General features: G+C 44.8%; 3 long non-coding RNA genes across 3 annotated transcripts in view; 2 read left to right on the forward strand and 1 right to left on the reverse strand.

Annotated features, from left to right (window-relative positions):
• LOC124218852 (uncharacterized) overlaps positions 1 to 13,590 on the forward strand; it is an 89,689-nt gene that overhangs the window by 71,903 nt on the left and 4,196 nt on the right. Inside the window, exon 4 of the long non-coding RNA XR_006883204.2 lies at positions 5,747 to 5,995. This is a non-coding gene — a long non-coding RNA (uncharacterized lncRNA). The remainder of the gene's footprint in view (positions 1 to 5,746; positions 5,996 to 13,590) is intronic.
• LOC124218855 (uncharacterized) lies at positions 137 to 3,022 on the forward strand. Its single transcript, XR_006883207.1, has 2 exons — positions 137 to 745; positions 1,969 to 3,022. It is a non-coding gene; the product is annotated as an uncharacterized lncRNA (long non-coding RNA).
• LOC124218850 (uncharacterized) lies at positions 9,620 to 10,892 on the reverse strand. Its single transcript, XR_006883203.2, has 2 exons — positions 10,140 to 10,892; positions 9,620 to 9,922 (listed from the first exon to the last, which is right to left on the reverse strand). It is a non-coding gene; the product is annotated as an uncharacterized lncRNA (long non-coding RNA).

The raw sequence follows: 13,590 nt of genomic DNA on the forward strand, positions 1-13,590 counted from the left end.
TGAGAACGTAAATTTGCAGGCTACTGCTACGCTGCTTCAGTATAATTTATGTGTAACCGTAATTTCTCGATGTATAACTATTATACGTCGGTGCAAAAACGCAGCCGCGGTAACTGTATAATAACTATATCCACTGTGTCGCTATTCCGCGCGAGTGAACGCACGTGATACGATTCGCGTTACGTGAGTGACAGACACGTGAGAAACTGCGATTGACGATCCAGGCGATAATTATTCGCTCAATTAGAGCCCTGCGTGTGGTAGGATTACCGGTCCAGATCAGGTGCGTGTCACTCCAATACGAGGCTGAAAAGATGCCTTACAAGTGTCGCATTTTTGTCAAGCTATTTGTTTCCCGGTTATTTCCAAGGCGAATAACAAGATGGTATTAAGACCCAAGGCGGATAATTGGAGATGCTCCGGATGCTCGGTAGTAAAAAACGCTCCTTTATGGACGGCAGGAACTCCGGTAGTCAACTATCCGCGGTTCGACCGGATAAGATAACCTCTTCCTCGATAGCACGTCTACTGCGTACGTCGCTTCCGGCACGCCGGAACGTACGCGACTGATTTTCAAAAGGCGTTTCCTCGTCCAGCTCGACTTACAAGCAGCTCTCAAACCTATCGTTACTTGTCCAACCACGCCTTACCGTTACACCTAATTCATCGCGGTTACCTACCTACCTGGAGCTCCTGGAAGTGATGATACGTGTTACGGTAGCACGAGGCTCACCGTTACATCACGGTACGTGGAAGACCTGCGAATCAAACGCAACTGTATTCAGTCTATCCTTATGATCATCGAGCAGCCGGTGTTACACACGAAGCACTGTTCTCAGGAAAAGTTTCCCGGGTAACTTCAAACAATGAGGAATGTCACAACCTCTCGATTCAGTGTTGGCGTAATGAGAGATAAAAACGATGCCGAATAGTGCTTAGAAAGGATCCTGTTGAATCCTTGCGGAAATTGGCTGGATTTTCAGTATGTTATAGTTCATATCCTCCTGATTGAAAGTTCTCATGGAAACAAGTCCCAAAAATTTCAGTAGTTTCCGAGATACAGGCTGCGAAAGAAAATTCTACAGATTTTTTGATATCTATCCATTTCGCGATTTTCATGAATTATAATGCTTCAAGGGGACTTGAAATCATACAAATCATTCGAAAACTTCACGGTTGATTCTCAAAGATAGACAAGAAGCTGTGATTGATTCCATCGATGCATCGATTCCATCCATGAACTCGCTGGTTTACTAGAAGGAGGTACAACGTCGGATTTCGCGTGAAGAACGAGACCCTCCGAGTCTTGCAAGAATCGACTTGTCCTGTTTTTCACGCCTGTGCGGAGTCTCTGCGAATCGGCTGTGCAGTTTTTGATTGATATACTTGATTTCAAGTCCCGCTTGAAGCTTTGTAATTCGTAAGAATCGCGTAATCCATGTATATCAAAAAATTCATTCGCTCCCCTTCTGAAGTCTATAATCGGAAGCTACTGATTTATGGAACTTGTGTCCATGGAAACTTTTGATATAATATATTGAAAATACAACCAATTCGATCGGGAGCCAATTTCTATTAGGTTTCTGCGAGGTCCTTTATAAGCGGTACCTCCATCGCAACGCCAGGTGCAAACCGAGTCAAGAGACGCGGTTCTGATGTTTTGGTCCCTTCATACACTATGCGAACTGGCGAGCGATTTTATCACGTATAATACTGCGGTCTCTTAAATCCAAGACCGTTTTATAAACGGTGCAGACCGTATCGAAACATCTCCTCGAACCTTGAACGATAACTCTTACCGTAAATGATCCAGCGCGGGTAGTTTAACGCTAAGCGATTTTTATATCGCGTCAAATCTCCGGCGAACGCTTGAGGATATAATAGTCCTACCTCTGCAATCTGTGCGAAAGAAGCCACGGCAAATCGAAGCCATTGACCTAAGGTTAAAACAAAAATTTGAACTTACAGCAAGGGTGGAAGGTGTGCGGATTGTCTTGTTACAACTGCGGCGGAGACAGGAAACCGTAGTTTGTTCTACTCAGGCAAATCCCCGTTGAAGTGAGTCCCGGTCTACCGGTGCCTCACCATTGGAACTAAACCTTAAAAATGTGGAAAGGAAACTTGAGGCTAATCTCCGGCGGTCATTCAGCATTTTACGAAGGCAAATCATTTCCGCACATTACAATCCCTTTTGGCTCGTCGCCGACGACCCCTGCCATGATAGCAGTGATTCGGATTTGCCTTCACCATTAGACTCTCTGTTCCATGATTGACGCGGACACCACGAGCACCTGCTCAAAGCGACCCAGCATCCTGTCAGTCCCACGTGATGATCACTCGAGAATCTGTCGATCGCAGGGAGGGAGGACGGGTTGATGAACGGGGTCCATTATGCGCGAGGCGATTGTACTATGAAGAAGCTATTTGTACCTGATTAAATTGGCTGAATCCTGCATCCGAGAATTCATGTATTCAAGATTCGTGAGAAGCATGTAGCGCCTCGATGCTAATCCGCCTAATTAACTTCTCCTACGAGATTAGAGATTCGAGGGTAGGTAGGTGCTGCGGCAAGATGGCGAGGTAAATTGGGAGGCGGGGTGGACCTCATTTGCATGGAAGCGAGAACGCGTTCTCGCAGTGCTTGAACTTGCACCGTATAGAAATTACTCTCGAGGCATTTCGATGTAAGTAAGGATGCTCTGAAAGGAGGATTGAGAGTGGAGAGAAATTTACTCTTACGTAACGCTATTAGGTCTGAATCGTTAAACCAATAATCGTTAGAGCTTTGGTTTCGCTCTCATCTCCCAATGGACCACTCGACACCCTCGTGCAATAAATACAACGCCAACTCGTCTCTCCTCCGATTCTCTCACTCCCGCACCTTGCATATATCTATATTCTTTCTCTAACTCTCTCCCCGAGTTTCCCCGATGTTTTTCAGCCCCTAAATTTCCCCCTCGCGAATCAGACACTTAATTTGTAAAACAAAATAAGGAAATAAAATAAAAATAATAAAAATTTATGAGGAGAACCTCGTACTATGCACTCAGGACAAAAGGATTCCTCCAGCGATGCCAAGAGTCGCTGGTTATGCCTGATCTGAAATCAACTTATTGTTGGACGAGCGTGGTCCAGGTCCATTGTCTGACTTCCCTAGACTGAGGGCAAGCGGCGGAGCCGCGAATCGTGAGAAATGCCGAACGGCCGTTCCTCGGATCTTGGCGATATCCGGGCACCCTCTTCGGCGAGGATATAGGAGAGGGGTAAAAAAAAATCAAAATGGCGACGGGGTTAACGGAAGGGTAAAGAAATGAGTGACATGTGTCAAGGCGTCATGAAAGAAGTGCGGGAACCCCGGGACGGCCTGGAATCCGCACACAGTGTTAAGAACATCCGAACCCCACAGAGACACTCTTCTGCCATTCTCAATTGTGCAATATAGCTCTAATACCTTCGGCTTCCGGACGCTATTGTGATTGCCGGGGTTGCAGAGGCAAGGGCCACGTCCGGGTCGATAGAAAAAAAGGAAACCAAAAACAAATTGAATTATACACAATGTTTCGTAATTGGAGGTATTATTTTTTCCGGAAGTCTACGGCAAAGTCTTGATTTTCACCTCTCATCGGACGTGGTAGGGATTTTGTTTTTCAAACTGATGGGTTGACAAATATACGCCGCTTATTCGTAACCACGAAAGATTCGAAATCACTGAAAACAGTTCCTGCTGACGTTTGTTAAATAACTGATGTTATCATGTCATTATTTTTCCCACCCAATCATGAAGATTCTCGACATGTTTCTGACCTTCGACCACCGTAAGGTCTGAAGTCATGATGAGCCCAAACTCGATCGTGGATGTCTCCGCTAGTGTCGTATGAAAAATTGCACCGTTTGAGCATGCTGGAAAAATTCTCGCGGTGTTCGTCTCGCTTATGTCTGAAACACAGCGAACGGCGTTGTTTATTCGTGGATAAGTATATACACGGCTTGCGTGTGTATGTATCCCCTGTACATTGTCGAGGAATGCTAGATACCGACGTGCCTCTATGATAGAGAGGTACCCAAGATGGGTGTATAAGTGTGTATAATGCGCCCGCAGCATTAAAGCGCTTCCATTGTGTGCGACCTGTGCTTGTTATGCATATGAGGTTGGACCATCAATGAACGGGCCAGCGGGGAGAAACAGGTTTCCGAACCATCCATAGAAATGCGTGTGTAGCCACCAATATACACGCACCATCTTTCCTCTCTCCGCTCGTTGTTTATCGTTCGCCGTTCGAGTGGCTCTCCGATAATCGCGGTAGCCTTCACCGAATTCTTCTCATTTTTTAACGAGCGAATAGTTCGACTACGCGATCCCGCGGCATTGTTTTTAAACCATGCCGGACGCATCTTAATCGGACATCATTTTCCGATTGTTCTGAAAGTTTTTTTCTTCCCCATACGAATGATTGAAGACTAGACATCGGACCTATTTACCAATTACATTCAATATTAAATAACTTTTGTTAAATGTTGTGGGACTGCGGAATTATTCACGAGAGTGTACAAGGCCTACTTTCAAATATACGAATTCTATTGAAGAGGTATTTATTAGGATACGGCTTGGACCGTCATCATGAGAGACAATTCGACATGGGGTCTTAGAGTAGCAGGATTCCCTCGTCCTAGGATGGGCACGATTAGAAATTCCCATGCCAATACTCGGCGTCTGGCGACTGGCTTCCCTTTCCATTCCCATTCTCGCGTTGATAGAATTCGAACGTTTCGCGATCCGTGACCGACATTCTGTAGGTATTCTATTCTTCTGCACAGTAGATATCCGTCGATCAGTCCCGATCTGTAGTGCTGGTTTCTACTGCATATCGTATTTTGTTTTTTATGCTTGTCACAAGTAATGGAATAAGAATAATTTTACGAAGATAAAATGAAAAAATAAACTACCACCGCTAGTTGGTCTCTTTAGACTTTGAATGTTGGGTTAGGCGTGTTCGGTGACAAGTTTGGAATGCACATCGTGTTCAACTCCGCTTTGCAATTGTTTTCAGCTCACGAAACTCAACTTGCACTGAGAATTTGATAGATTTAACCAAGGCCTAAGTGCCTGACCCAGAATGCCGTGTGGCACCGTTCCATACTGTCAAACATGCTGTGCAATCCTGCAGTAGCGTTGTATGTATGTCACCCTGCAATATTCCGGGGATACTAATCGCCACGCTTAGGTACATTCACGCACAAGGCAGGGTGCATGCATCGACGCGTTCTCTTGTTAACGGGGTCGAAGGTTATGTACGGGGTACCTTTCTACCTCCAACCTGGATCTGGGAGTATGCGCGGTGAACTATAATGGGTGAAACTTGCACTGCGTGCAGTGCAGTGCAATGCAAATGCCGTTCCGGATCTGGGACAATGAATTCCTAAATCAAACCACCGTGCCGGGGAAAGCTGTGCACCGTTCGATTTGACTCACAGATTTTTATCATCTTAACTGCTGGCCGAAACTCAGCCTATAAAGTCTCTTCGACTTACCTAGTCTGCCATTTTCGTTATCCTCAATTACGCTCACTAACCTTTTGGCTTTCGAAGCTTTTCCAAGAGTTCCACAATTTTGTATGACGAAAGATTCGATTTAGCACTAATCGAAAAAATTACTGACTCCAATTATTATTCCCCTTTTTCGTTCATTGCTTTTTAACCTGTATACATTCTTTTTCACCTTTGTAAATAATCTCTCGATTCTTTGCAGTGCGCTGTTGAAGCATCTTCGACGGCGTGTAAGCGGTAATGTCTGGAGATTTGTCCCATCCTGTCCCCCATGAGCCTGGTAGGACGTCTGTCACTTTAATCCAAGCTTGTCAGCCACTGGAAAGTCCACCGGTTGGCCTTGTGCATCTCGCCGACCAAAGTCTAAAAACTCAACGATGAAATTTGTTTCATTCAAGGTGTGAAATAACGCTGGAATGAATAAGAAACGAGGATCTTACCCGGCGCTCACGTGAGTCTACCTCAAAATTAATAATATTTTTACAACCCAATCCTGTTACCACTTGAGTAGAAGCGGTAGTGGTAGCAGCGCTCGAAGCGTCAAGATTCAATTATGATTCAAATGCGCGGAGAAAACGGTCAAAGTCAAGTCTCAAGTCGTGACTGGAACACGACGAATGGTTTCTTTGTCAAGAGCCACGTAAAGATGGCCTCCGGTTTCGACCTGTGTAGACACCGAGTGTAGAGAGCAGACCTTGTCAGCAACAGTATCGATTGTCTACCGGCGTCGTAGAGGCCGGCGGTACTAGTGTAACTACCCATACCATGCCACAGGCTCTTCGTATGTTTGTACATATCGATATGTACCCGGGGTGTACGTAATTCTTTACCCTGGGCTCGTTCATGTTCAGCTCTAACCGTACGATTCATTGATTGCGTGAACGGAATGAGAAGTAGGAAGGAATAAAAAATGGTCAGCGTAATACGCGGCCACTTGGTGAAAATTTAAACTATGAATTATGCGACTCATGGACGTGACTCTGCAGACTATCGCAGGTTTCGGTTTGTTATCGTTCGACAAGAGTGTGCGTTTCGTTGCTTGACGCTGATACCTTCTCACGATCGTCGCGAAAACAAACATTACTCGCATATCGATTGACCGTGCTTAATTTAACGTAATTACATACTTGGAAGAGTATAATTTTACACGTGAGTGTAACATGCAAGGTGCAGTGTGCGGATTACGTATATGCAATTGGATACGTTTCCAGGCTTTGTCAGACGTGGTGGTCTCAAAAACGACGACACTTGGTAACATTGTTTGCCGAGTTTCCTGTTGCCCGAAGGCAATATATTAAACGAGTTGACGACATTGCGCATAGCTGCCACGCTTCAGCCACGTGTAAACGGAATACCGCGGCTAAATTTTATCCGATAAAATATTCTGGCGAGAAATTGCTGCTGCCAACGTTGCGATGTATAATATTATAATACGAGGAAGAATAAGTCACAGATGTCGGCGATTTCATATCATTTCTGCTCCAGGTGGTGCAGATTCTTGACATTGTTTGTTTTTCCCTGCAATATATGAGGGAGGAAAAATAGAATTTCGAGTGATTGATATATGCATAATACCGTCCAGTTTATCTTGTGCTATGCTCTGCACGGAATCAAAGACCAGGCTTTGACCCTGGACAAATTCTAGAGGAAGTGATCTTGGCTACCGTTCTTATACGCGGCTGGCTCTTAGCCAGAATCTCTTCAATACGACGCTCGACTCTGGTTTTGACCTGGACTCCCAATTCGCGAACGTCGCAGTCTAAATTTAAGCCTTTATTGATACACGTATAATCTACACAGGATTGGACCACGTCACCAAACTTGTTTGGTATGCCGAATTTTATGGACAACGTAGGCCGCGACGCAGCACCGATTACGGAAGCGAAAAAAGCCTAGCGTGGTAAACGAGCTGGGTTAATTTCTGACCACTTGTAAATTAACGCATCGCAAGTTGGCATTTGCATAGATACCTACTATTGCTTACGATCATGGGGAGAGATAGAAAACTATGTTGCATGGTCTTCGGTGCCAACTCATTTAGTGTTAGCTTAGATACTCTGTAGGTATCTATGATCTGACATAAAATCGAATCTCTGATTGAAGTTGGAAATGTCACGTGTCTCCACAATGCCTGTATCCAATTACCTAAATGTGATTTTCACATTTTTACAAAACGTGTAACCTTTTCCGAGTTGTGTAACATTGTCGAGCGGATATTCCGCCTATTCGAGCGGTAAGAAATCGTGGACATTTGCAATTGACAGCGAATAAGACCTGACATGGCAGCTGGATCGAGATTAGCTATCCACAGAGTGACATCTCTCCTACAGATACAGTCGTCACGTGTTTGTTGTGCAATAAGTTGTAGCTCGTCGAGCCGCTAATCGTGTGGCCGGCTTTCCGCGTACCTACTTTGCGGAATGACCCACGCATGTACCGCAAGATGCGATAAAGGGTAGCGAAAAATGGAGAGATAATTCCGTCTGGCCGCGACGCGGGCGAGAGAATTAAGGATCAAGCAATTTTCAGTGGCATTGGTAAATGGGTTAAACGAAAGGATGGCCGATGGTCGGTCGGGCATGGAGAATGAGAGATGAAGAGAGACGTGTGGTGCTGGGCTTACCAAGGGAGGAGGCAATTTAAATCGACGCGGTCCAATTCTGTGCAGTCCGCGATCCGTCCCTCGGGAAGTTGTTTCCTTTTTTCTTCTTTCTCCACACCTTCCTTTTTCTCCATTTCGTTTCATCCGATACTCGAATACCTTTCTCTTTTTCTTTCTTCCTCTAACTTTGAACGTTCCTTGATCAATATAAGCCCGTTTTTACAGACCTGCGAAGGTTCCTCAACGAGTAATCACGGCGTCTGGCGCGTTTTAGGATATAATAAAATTGAAGCTCCAAAAACGCGAACGCGACGCCTAGCTCGAACCTTATTGTCGTGCTGGAGGAGTCTCGCGGCGAGCTTTTTTCAATCAATACATTCGGCACGCCTCTTACATCACGCCTCGGGGTAGGTGCCTTATACCTATTTCGTGCCGACTTGCATTTCCTTGCGGTTAATCGTCGTGTCTAGTCTAATGACGGTCAAACGTTTTGCGTTTCTTGTCAAGGGTTCGACGACGCTTCCATCCCACCCTTTACCAACGTACCCAGACCGATCAGTGACGAGGACTCGAATCGTTATCAGTCTTCTCGAGGCACTCGCAATCCAAGGTCCTTCGCACTTTTATGTTACAGGGCTCAAAAAAGCTCGGATAGTCGGGAGGCTCGCGGAGGTTGCGAGGAGGATACGACGTGGTGAACTGCGGCGGTCGTAAGTCAATCGATAAACGCAGTAACTCACTACCTCGCTCCTCGTGTCTCCTCGCCGAGTCGATATCGCGGAACAAACTCGCCTCTCGGCCACGTTTTACTCCATGGCTCTTTTTCATACTATATATATGCATCCATTTTCACAGCTCAATTCTCTCGCGCGCGTTGCTAATCTCGAAGCCTTCGAGCTGGAGTTTGATTGATCTAGCGAACAAATGCACTATGCAAATTGCGCATCGGTTAATGGTACCCAAGGTTCGTAGATAGACGAGCGGACAAGGGAAAGTCTTTGCATGAGGAACTTTTCGTAGGGACAAAAATGGCGATTGCATTGTCAGACTGTCGTATAAAACCTACACATTGTACAATGATTGGACCTTGGTGGTGCCAAATTGTACCTTCGCGTTTTTTCCCCAATACAAGACGGCTGCCCACCTAATGCCAATATCGTTTTAAATCAAATGGTATAAATTCGCGGACCAGGAACTTACCGAAGTTTGCTTTCAGCGGAAATCGCGAATAAGTGTATCGTCGCGTCGTAGTTTCCTGACGCCTACACCTACCGGCCTTCGCAGCTCTACGCTCGCCCCTCTCGTCCGTCGAGCCGTCTTTCTGCGCGCGACGAAAGCTAGAAAAGGATAAAGAGTGGAAGTGAAAGAGAGACGGATCGAGAGGTCGAACCGTGACGTGTCTGCACCATGCTTATACCTCGTAAAATCTCTCGAGGGGGAAAAAAGTGTTTCGAGGATATTAATTTTAGGTACTTTGAAATTTATTTTAGTTTATTAATCACTGGTTTGATCGTGAGAAAATACACTTTATATTCCATCATCCTCAAATTCTATTCTAATTTACATGTTATGATGGTAAGGACATCCAAGATGACGTTCCTGTAAATTCCTCGAAGCGCACGATAGCTGATTCGCTGATGTCGATTAGCGCAATTCAGTGCTCACTTAGTGCTGAGTGTATTATCGTGTCGACAGTGACCGTTGATTAAAATCTCAGTTCTTTCTTTTTCTTGATTTACTCCACCGCAGAAGAATTTGTCCATCATTCATCTGAAACTAACAGTTTTTCCATTTTTACGAATATCGACTGCCTCTCAATATACATAATTGGTCTTCGATTGTCACATTATCTTGCAATTGTAAGTTTCTCCCAAGTAATTATCATACCTGCGCTTACAGTTTGTTCCGAAGGTTTATTCACGATGATCCGAAATGATCATATACTAGATACAGTTTAGTTACAGGCAGGTATAACGGTGATAAAAGCGCTCACCTCTGGATGCCGTGTGCGTACAGAGGGTACAATCGGGTGCAATTTGCGGTCTGCGATACTTTCCGCGAGTCTCTCCTTGAGACGGATGAACGTGGGTGAGGCGTGTACACGCGGCATGCGTTGCCTCTATACCTGCATCCATCTCTTCGTGAATACCTACATACCTGCAACCTCCGGAAGGTTAGGGTTTGCAAGTTTACGTCGGGAGGATCGGGGTTCGGGATTTGCCCCGAGGGCACGAGGCTGCTGTTGCCGCTGCTGCGGGACTGCCGTTGGAGCTGCCGCCGTGGCATCGCATCAGCTACGTGCACCTCTTGTCTGTGTACGGATACGTATATGTGTAGAGGCGAAAATAAAATAGGTACGTAGGCATACCCGTTGGGGGCTTTGCGAACGTTCTCAATATCGGCTTTTCCTCCCGAGCGGACAATGAAGCCACCGCCAAGAGAGCGAGAGACGGCGAGAGAGAGGAGAAGAGAGGGATGGAGGTACACAAAGCGCGCTGCATGCCCGCGTTGGAGATCCGCCAGATTTGCCGTCCTCGGATCCGATCGAGTTCGCTGCCTGTCCTCCGGTCGAGCCTCTTCTTCATCTTTGCTTTCAGACGCTGGCTAATTGGCGAGAGTCACTTTGCTCGTTTTTAACTTCTCCAAATGACAAGCCGAAATGCGGATAGTACATCTGCTGCGTGCGATGAATTCCACATCGTAGTACGTACGTATGTATAACTACATGTATTATATATAGTATAATAACGCGATCTACGGAATATTGCAAATACACAAGAGCGTGCATATTTCAACTATGTAACACGCGTGTCTGAAGCGCGAGCAATATCTACCGACATACATACGTGAGGAATTCTCGGTGAATGGGGATGAGACGTTTCACCTATAATACGCTATTCGAGATCAACGAAGCGCGCCGCATGTGCATAAATTCCCTCTCGATTCTCGAGTAATTGCAGTTCGCGTGTTATATACGTGTTACGCCAACACGTGACGAGAGGGTGCGCTGCATATAAAAGTTGATATCGGAAACCGGTAGCAGCATTCATTATTATCGTTACGAATCTCTCGATTTCACGATAGACGGTGTTCCAGGCGTATGTATATAAAAGTATCTTTTCTTCGCAGATATCCAACTGATTAGGTATATTGATACCACAAATACGTAGAAATTGTGACATTGCGTATTCTTCTACAAACCAGAGCGCAATTATAAATGATAATGCTTGCGGTAGGTACACGGTGATTCGATAAAAATTTGCATAAGGCTCTTTCGCGCAGATTGCGCAGTACATATAATATATACGATACAAACATGATAAATACTTTGTGCGTTACATCTTGTTGACGCGACTCGGTGGCATGGATATTTGCGATAAAGAATATACCGACAACAACAGCGACGAGAAATCCGTACGTCACTCTGTGAGATAACGATCCTCTACGACGATCGGAGGGCTGCCACCTGTGCCGTAGAAATCATATCGGGCGAGTGTGAAAATCGCGGTTACGGGGTGTGTACAGTTTTTTTTTTTTTTTTTTTTTTAAAGAAAATTAAAATACTTGGAGCAATTCGAGTTTGAGAGCTTTATTATTTACGGGTTAGAGAACATTTTGGAATTTTTTCATTGAAATTAATGACAAATTGCGGCATGGCGCATGTAAGTAGCGAACGACCACGTTTTCAATACGGTGGCGCAGATTCCTCTGTCAATTTTTATCCGATCGATTTAAAATTCTAACGCAATCTGTAAAGCTTGTTTAACCATTCGAGCTCGTTACTGAATTTTTGAATTTCAATCACAACATTCTTCTATAAATATTTTTGTAACAATTTTTTTTGTTCTTAAACGTACATATTTGAAGAAAAAAATAGTTTTTTTCAACATTTGAGCTACGAGCTCGAAGCCAAAAGATGTTTTAAACTCAAAACAATTTTTTAAGCCGTTACAAGTTGGACAGCGATGTCAGAAGATCCGCCATCGCAAAATCCCTCGAGTTCGGAGTCGTTCGCTACTTACACGCGTCATATCGCCATTTTGTTATTGATTTCAGTGAAATTTTCCAAAATGTTCTTGAAACTATAAATAATAGAGCCCTCAAATTCAAATTGCTGCAAGTGCCTTCATGTTTTTCAATAAAAAATCTCTTAAAAATAGGTATTTTTTTACCCCCTCTCCCTCTTAAGAAGGTTAACGTTCTCGCGCCGCAGTGTGCAGAAAAGTCCATAAAAAAACGTACGAATCCGCGACGGTGTAACTATAACGTGTTCAGGTATTCGTCGTCACGCGATTCGATCCCGTTTCGCGGACGTAGAGTTGAAATATTTATGGGGTTAATCGATTCTTTAAGGGGGTAGCATGAAAGCACGTATTGAAAGGAAAAGACGAAAGAAAAAAAAAAAAACATAATGAAAATAAACCGGTAGAAGCATTTTTCTCCGCGAATGTTGCAAAAGGCTGCAGCGGCCTCCAGACTCTCTCGCACGAGGAGTTTATCGCTTAACTTACAGCTATCACGTACGCAAGTGTGTGTGCATAAATGTATAAGTGCATCTATAGGGCGAATGTGTTTGTTTTACCGCATGATCTGTTTCTGGCTTCGGCTACTGTCACTGCGGCATTTTCACTCTGCTTACTGCACTTGTTGATAACGACGATGGAATTATTTGCCCGCGTTCACGATTCTCGCTGCAGCTGAGAAACCCACGTCCGTTTGAGTCACACTCGATTGAACTGCAGTCCTCGATACATGCATCACGTTTACGTGGAAGTTTAATCGTGACCGCGGGCATAATATCGCGACTGCATCACGGGAAAAGAAACATTTATGTGGAAAGGAATTGGTCGCGATCGTTCGATCGGTGACACTTGCAGGAGTTATTCTCCCTAGGAGGATAAGTGGATGAAGGTATACAGTTATTGATGTAGGGGATATAACTGAAAAAATTCCTCGCATGTAACGCGGCGTACAAGAAGACCGTAAAATTTCAATAGAAATCGGTGAATTCAAGTCCAGTTGCATCGCGGCCGACGCCGCAAGATATTCAGTTTCGAGACCCGCAGTGATGATGCACGACCACCGACTGAAACATGCAGGTAGTGAATTTCTTTCCACAGTGAGACGGCCACCCGTCGATATTCTCCGTCTCGCTGTCCTCGCAATTGAATAGTATCCCAGCAGCTTCTGACTTTCCAGATTATTCTTAGCTCATCGGACGTCTGATTGAATTCCCCGCGCGGGTCGTTTAATTTCATTTGATTTTCGCTGTAAACGGTACGGTATGATGTTACGAGTAGGTAGATTACCCTATGCTTGCACGAAAAGGGAATTTCATTTGAGACAGAAGATTCCTTGCAGCGTTTACCGCATTTTTTTCATTCGATTTATTTTTCATCCTTGTGCTGAAACTGCAGCGCGGGGCTAAAAAGCTCTTACATTTC

The sequence above is a fragment of the Neodiprion pinetum genome, chromosome 5, assembly GCF_021155775.2.
Source record: "Neodiprion pinetum isolate iyNeoPine1 chromosome 5, iyNeoPine1.2, whole genome shotgun sequence".
In the NCBI taxonomy this organism is placed as follows: Eukaryota; Metazoa; Arthropoda; class Insecta; order Hymenoptera; family Diprionidae; genus Neodiprion; species Neodiprion pinetum.